Genomic DNA, 7,654 nt, shown 5'->3' on the forward strand with positions numbered 1-7,654 from the left:
TCTGAAGAGGATACCTGAAGTCTGATATAATATCTTTCTAATATAATGCTACTGAAACTGAAAGTAAAAACCATTACACCAAAAATCTTCTTTCCTAATAAGTACTTTAATGTTCCAGATGTTATTGAGCCAGATTTTCATTCCCTATACCTCTCTAGAGCAGGAGTCCCCAACCCCAGGGCCAAGAATTGGGACACAGCAGGAGGTGAGTGTCGGGCAAGTGAACGAAGCTCTATCTGTATTTACAGCCACTGCCCATAGCTTGCATTACCGCCTGAGCTCCACCACCCGTCAGATCAGCGGGGGCATTAGATTCTCATAGGAGCGAGAACCCTTCTGTGATCTGCGCATGCGGGGGATCTAGGTTGCGTGCTCCTTATGAGAATCTAATGCCTGATGATCTGCGGTGGAGCTGACGGGGTGACGCTAGCGCTGGGAAGCAGCTGCAAATACAGAATATCATTAGCAGAAAGGTTTGACTGCACAGAGACCGTAATAAATCAATTGCTTGCAGACGCATATCAAAACCCTGTCAGTGAGTGGCAAGTGACAATTAAGCTGCATCTGGTGGCAGGCTTTATAGTGGCAAGTGAGTTGGTGTACTTCAACTGTACAGCTGCATCCGGTGGCAGGCTGTAAGTCAGAATCCGACACTTATTTTAGTCCGTGCGTGGCCCACCGATTATTTTCCATCCACGCCTCTTTCCCGCACTACGCACTTGTCTCAGTCACAGTTTTGGTAAGCGAACAAGCTAACCCCAGACAAAATGAGTACAAAACAAATGTCGCTGGAGAGCTTCTTTAAAAAGGGGGAAAGACCCAATGACGAGGCAGCAGAAGACTCTAAGACTGCCAACAAAAAAGGAAGCTGCATTTAAAAGAAAATACTGAGTCCTATTTAATTATGAGTTCATTGCAACCAGTGATTGACATTCTCCAAGCCCACTTTGTATAATATGTGGCAACCAGCTATCCAACGAAGCCATGAAACCTTCAAAACTGCTTTGCCATGTGGAGACCAAGCACCCTGCATTAAAAGACAAGCCTTTGGAGTTTTTCAAAAGAAAAAACGTGAACACGAAGAACAGAAGCAATTACTGAAGGCCACCACTTCATCAAACGTGTCTGCACTGAGAGCATCATTCTTAGTGGCTAACCACATTGCTAAAGCTAAGAAGACCTTTACTATTGGTGAAGAGTTGATCCTGCCTGCTGCTAAGGACATTTGTTGTGAACTTTTAGGAGAGGCCGCAGTTCAAAAGGTGGCACATGTTCCTCTTTTGGCTAGCACCATAACTAGACGAATTGATTAAATAGCAGAGGATATTGAGGCACAATTGTTAGAGAGGATTAATGAGTCACCGTGGTACACAATCCAGGTTGACACATCTACTGATGTTGACAACAGGCAACAATGCTTGTTTTTGTGTGATATATTTTTCAGGAAGATGTGTGCATGAGGATATGTTATGTGCACTTTTGTTGCCAACCAACACCACAGCTGCAGAACTATTCAAGTCTTTGAATGATCACATAGCAAGAAAACTGAACTGGTCATTTTGTATCAGTATATGCCTGGGTGGAGCGGCTGCCATAACTGGATGGCTTTTTGGTTTCACCACTTGGGTCAAAGAGGTCGCTTCTGAATGTGAGTCTACGCACTGTGTCATCCATAGAGAAATGACGGCTAGCCGAAAAATGTCATCTGAACTTAACATTTTCCAGGATGTCATTAAACTTATCAACCACATTAAAGTACATGCCCTTAACTCACGTCTGTTCGTGTAGCTCTATGAGGAGATGGACCCAGAGCACACACGTCTTCTCTTACACACAGAAGTGAGATGGCTTTCTAAAGGTAGATCACTGGCCAGAGTTTCTGAGTTACGAGAGCCACTCCAGAGATTTCTATTAGAAGAGCAGTCACCACTGGCAGCACATTTCAGTGACAAAGAATGGGTCAAAAAACTTGCTTACTTGTGTGACATATTCAACCTGCTCAACGACCTCAATCTGTCACTTCAGGGGAGAATGACAACTGTGTTCAAGTCGGCAGATAAAGTGGCTGCATTCAAAGCCAGACTGGAATTATGGGGGTGACGAGTGAACATTGGGATTTTTGACATGTTTCAAACATTAGCAGAGACTTTGAAAGAGACTGAGCCAGGGTTTTCTTTCTTCCAGCTGGTGCATGATCACCTATCTCAGCTTTCGAGAGTTTGAGCATTACTTCCCAACCACAAAAGTCCCCTGAACTGGGAAGGAATGGGTCCATGACCCATTTGTGAATAAGCCAGGTGAATCAACTTTGTGCTAGAAGAGGATCAAGTGCTTGAGATTGCAAATGACGGTGGCCTTAAAAGTATGTTTGAGACAACTTCAGACCTCCATACGTTCTGGATTAAAGTCAAGGCGGAATATCCTGAGATTGTCACAAAAGCACTGAAAAGCCTGCTTCCATTTCCAGCATCCTATCTTTGTGAGGCAGGGTTTTCTGCAGTGACAGCAACCAAAACGAGATCACGGAGTAGACTGGACATAAGCAACACACTTTGGATGTCACTGTCTCCCACCACCCCCAGATGGGACCATCTAGTTGAAGGAAAAATGCTCAGGGCTCCCAATGATTCTGCATTATGGTGAGTTGTATAATTATTCCATTATATATTACAATGTAATAACAATAGAAATAAAGTACACAATAAATGTAATGCACTTGAATCATCTAAAACCATCCTCCCCATCCCCAGTCCGTGGAAAAATTATCTTCCATGAAACCAGACCCTGGTGCCAAAAAGGTTGGGGACCGCTGCTCTAGAGGATCACGCACACCACCACCTATAAATGGCTTACTTGTGCTTTTGGTGAATAATTATACTCCTCTGTCTAACTGATGACATCTCAGTCTTGTGACTTGCTTTAGCCCATGAGATTTGAGTCATTAAGCTTTATGCCATAGTTATATGTTAAATTAGAGCAGAAGGTATCACTGGAATTGCACGGTTTAACTCACCCTCTTAATTTCTTTCCCTTTGCCACAAAAAGGGGGTGTTCTTCAGGTTGAATCTTGGAATGGAGACAATTTGAGCTAAACTGAGTCAAAGCTCATGTTTGATCATCTATAATGTGAACAAGAAATGTGTCATTATAAGCCACTTAGATTTTGGAGTTGTTTGCTAGGTGAATGATAGCTGATAGAACTGCTAAAATGAAAATCAGAGAAGTTCCACATTTCTCACTATTCCAGACCAGGATACAGGGGTTCTTACTTTAATTCACCATACTTTTACTCGGCTTATTCTGAATTGTTAGAATGGTTATTTCCATTTTTTGCCTTAGTACTGAATTTTTTGGATTGAAGTGACAGAAAATCTAAGCCAAACGTACTTTGAAAAAAAGTGGGTGGAATTTATTGGTATACATAACTCACAATCCCTGAGCTTCAAGCAGAAGTGAAATCTGAGATTCAGATAGTTTCCCCAGGACAAATTCTTCTCTAATACTATTCTGTTCTGGATTCATTCTCATTCTCCATGTGGTATCTTGGTAGCTGCCAACTACTCTTGGCTCATATTCTCAGAAGTACAATTACAATTGTAATAGTCAATCTTTGAATGCTTTCAATGTGCCAGACAACACTGTAAGGAATTTACATGAATTAACTCATTTCATTTTTGCTGTTATTCCATGAAATAGAAACTAATAGTATCCTTATTTTACAGATAAATAAATAAATGCATAGATATTAAGGTGCCTCATAATAGCTACAATTAATAAAGACCTAATAGAAAAAAATTAAAAGTATTTAAACAGAAGTCTTTTTTTTTTTTCTTTTGCGGTACGCAGACCTCTCACTGTTGTGGCCTCTCCCTTTGCACAGCACAGGCTCCAGATGCGCAGGCTCAGCGGCCATGGCTCACGGGCCCAACTGCTCCACGGCATGTGGGATCCTCCCAGACTGGGGCATGAACCCGTGTCCCCTGCATTGGCAGGCGGACTCTCAACCACTGCGCCACCAGGGAATCCCTAAACAGAAGTCTTAAATGTCATTTTCAACAATCCAAATTGTGTCATAATTCTATCATTGGTTTAACTTCTATGTTAAATAATACTCTAAATTTCCACAGCTGAGATGTATGTTTTCTGTTTAGCTGCATAGAATTTTTTCACCTGAAGAATATATAAACAAATTGATGGGGAAAAGTCTTTCCTCAGAGAAAAATAAGGGTATTTGTATTAGGTGAAATATTATGTATGCAATGTCAAGAAGTTTTAAGCATCTGAGATATTATGCTTCAAGTTAGCCTGCCAAAGATTCATGGATATGGAGAAAAAACATGACATTCCTGGTTCAACTACAAAGAACTTTGTTATGACATAGAAGCAGCATTAACTTTGTATTCTCAGAAGTTCCATTTGTCCCAAAGGGGTGAGACAGACCAGTCCAAGTGCATCATGGGAATTTAGGCTTAAAATAAGTGGGCCAATCATTGGCTTATAAAAGCTATATAGTTAGTCCTTCTACATTGTGGGATTTACCAGTAAATCAGAACATAAGAAGACACATTTAACAAATTGCTAGTTTAAGTTCACATTAATAATTAACTAGATAAGTATCTAGAAGGGTGTTATCATTAACATCATCATCATCATTTTTACGAGAGATTTTATGAATAGAAGTTATACAAAATATTATAGAAAATTTTGTGTCTGATTTGGGTGGAAAGGCAAGTGTTACACGCTGTTAAATATAAAAAAGTTATTTTATAAAATTAAGACACATGATAGTCCCATTACTAATATTCAAAATCAAACCTAGAAAAAAATTTAAAGAAATAGGCTGTCACATTTATTGACACTTAAAATCCAGTTTCCTAGTTTAAATTTATTTTCTTAAGTAGGAGACAAAGAACATACTTTTGTTGTGGTCTGAATCCATAGATCTTCTTCGCCATTATTTTTGTGCTTACTCTAAGGCTCTTTTCAATACTGTAGTGCCTCTTACAGAGATGCTGTTCCTGATAATTTATAAACTTGCTAAACTCAATTAACCATGCTTCCGTTAGCAGATTGAGCTACAGTCAAAATGGCATAATACTTAGGATATCAAAAGTATCTTCCTTTAAAACTTGCCTGTGGACAATCTTTCCCATCTCAGTTAATGGTGACTCCAACTCACTCAAAACGTCCTGAAGTAGAATTCTTTTTCTTTTTTTTCTCCTGCATCACACATTCAATACGTTGCAAAGTCATTTTAGTCCTAAATAATATCCAGAATTTAAGACCTTTTCCAATTACAGACACCATTCTCTCCTGCCTAGAAGCCAAAGCCTCCTAACTGACCTCCCTGATCCTACCCTTTCCAATGGTCTATATTCAAGAAAGCAGCCAGAATAAAATGCTTTTAGAATACTATGATCACATTACTTAAATCCCTCCAGCAGCTTCATGTTTCACTCTGGATAAAAACCAATGCCATTTAAATGGTTCCAAAAGCATACATATTCTAGACCTACATTACATCACTGTCCTTTCCTCCAACTTCCTACTCTTTCTTCTGTTCCAAGCTCTTGACAGTCAAGGGAAACCTGTTCCTCACATCCTTGGTACTTTCTACTTCTATTGCCTGGAATGTGCTTTAGTCATTCATTTGGGCTATCTTAAAAAATCTATGTATAGAATGAAATGAGGATAAAAATATTGGGTAAGCAAAGGATGGCTTTTGGTGGATACCATTTTTTTTTTTAACTGGACTTGAATGTTGGAAGATATGGGGCTGAGCCTGCTGGCAGCTATTGGGCCACTACACAGACCTGAGAATAAACCACTTTGGATAAGAGTAGAGCCAAGAGTTAGAGAGAAACCAGATCTTAAGATTATAATTTGAGCTCCTGTATTTACTGCATTAAAACGTAGTGAATAAGGGTTTAATTAATTAAACCCTTAATTCAACAAGTAGTTTAGGTGGGGTTTATATTTATTTCATAATTTAAAAAAAACAAAGCTAACAAAATAAATTCAAATAATAAAGTATTTTCATAAGTATTTCATTTGTATGTTATCTTCTATGCTGATGTTAAAATTTAAGATGAACATCAAGTAGAAGTTAACATTAGATAAAACATGTATCATTTCTAGTTGACAACTATCCACAAAGAAAAGGTAGATTCAACTACATTCTGATAATTGGACAAAAATAATTTATTCATTTCCCAAGTTAATTCAAGATAAGGACTGCTGTCTTATAAAATTAAAGTGAAAGTCTTAAAATTAATATAAGAACTGGGTGGAAGTATAAGAGCGGGGTGAAAGAATGAGGTATTGAAACCTCTGGTGAATATGAAGCTATGTTAGGATTCTTTACCTTTCAAACAGCTAGAAACATGGGAAAAGTTACTCTGGTTTCAAAATTTAATATTAAATCTTAAAATGAGGGAATTTGCTACATTTCAAGAACAAAATGTAAATAAAAGGGAAATATCAAGTAGGAATTCAAATCTCAGTTTTTCAGTGAACGTAAAAGATTAAAATATGAACTTTGAAAAAAGGAGGGGGGGATTAATACCGTCAAAGAAACAAGATAAAATCTATGATTTAGGAGAGGCTAGGAATTGGAAAAGAGATTATACACAGAGCCAAGTGCCTTAGTAGATTGTCCTACACATAAAAATTATTTAAAAATCAGGAAGATGAAATAAGAACACATTAATTAGATAAATCATGAAAGGACCTAGAATTTAAAGATGATTTCTGAAAGAAACAGAGGTTTAGCTTTCAGTAAAAAGAACACTGAGCTGAGAAAAAAAGAAGTGAGATGCAAGATGCAAAGGTAAGCAAAGACACTGCCAAACAGAATGATAAAGATAAAAAGTGTTGAGCGTTGACAATTACATACACTAATTTAAGTGCAGAAAATAATTAAAAGACAGGTAGAAGTAAAATAATAGCTTCTTTTCATTAGGGATGGCAGGAGGGCAGAAATCTGTGTAAAAATATAGAAGTAAAAAGTAAACCATTCAAACAGGAAGAAATTTAAAAATTGGGAAGAGACAACCACAACCACATTGACTCCCCCAAAATATAAAAATGATTGAAAGTAGAAGCTGAAAAAACCCACAAAATTAGAAGACTCAGAATAAGTTTGCAGTAATTAGTCTAATGATCAGTAACTATGATATATGTAAGGACTTGGTTTAGGTATTTTTAAATGCAGCTATAAGCATCTCCAAAAACATGATGATATAGTAAAACTGGATATGAATGCATAAAAATTAACAACAAAACTCCAAACTGACAAAAAGATGGTGTCAAAATATTAATATCAGAGAAAACAGATTATAAAATAAAAATGTTTTATGAGATCTAAATAGTCACTATTTAATCATAAAAGTGACAAAAATCACTAAGAAAATAACACCATAAATGTTTATACATTTCACTTAATCTGTAGACTGATGTATTAAGCAGAAAATGAAAGAGTAGAGACAGAGCGAAGGAACGGACATATGATTCAAATAACATAGTATAAGCTTAGTCTAGTACAACAGTCACTTAAAAGCATACTTTTTCTAGCAGACATAATACATTAAAAAAACTTAATCAATAACTATACTAAAGAAATATATGTGTAAAATATAATAAAAAAATAAAAATA

At 37.2% G+C, this 7,654-nt stretch overlaps 1 pseudogene; it reads left to right on the forward strand.

Moving 5' to 3' along the window:
• Positions 1-322, forward strand: part of LOC111174916 (ubiquitin-conjugating enzyme E2 J2 pseudogene) — a 57,518-nt pseudogene extending 57,196 nt beyond the window's left edge.
• Positions 323-7,654: the final 7,332 nt, after the last annotated feature.

This window comes from Delphinapterus leucas, chromosome 4 (assembly GCF_059928025.1).
Source record: "Delphinapterus leucas isolate spDelLeu-1000000601 "Yukka" chromosome 4, BTC_Dleu_Yukka2, whole genome shotgun sequence".
NCBI lineage: Eukaryota > Metazoa > Chordata > Mammalia > Artiodactyla > Monodontidae > Delphinapterus > Delphinapterus leucas.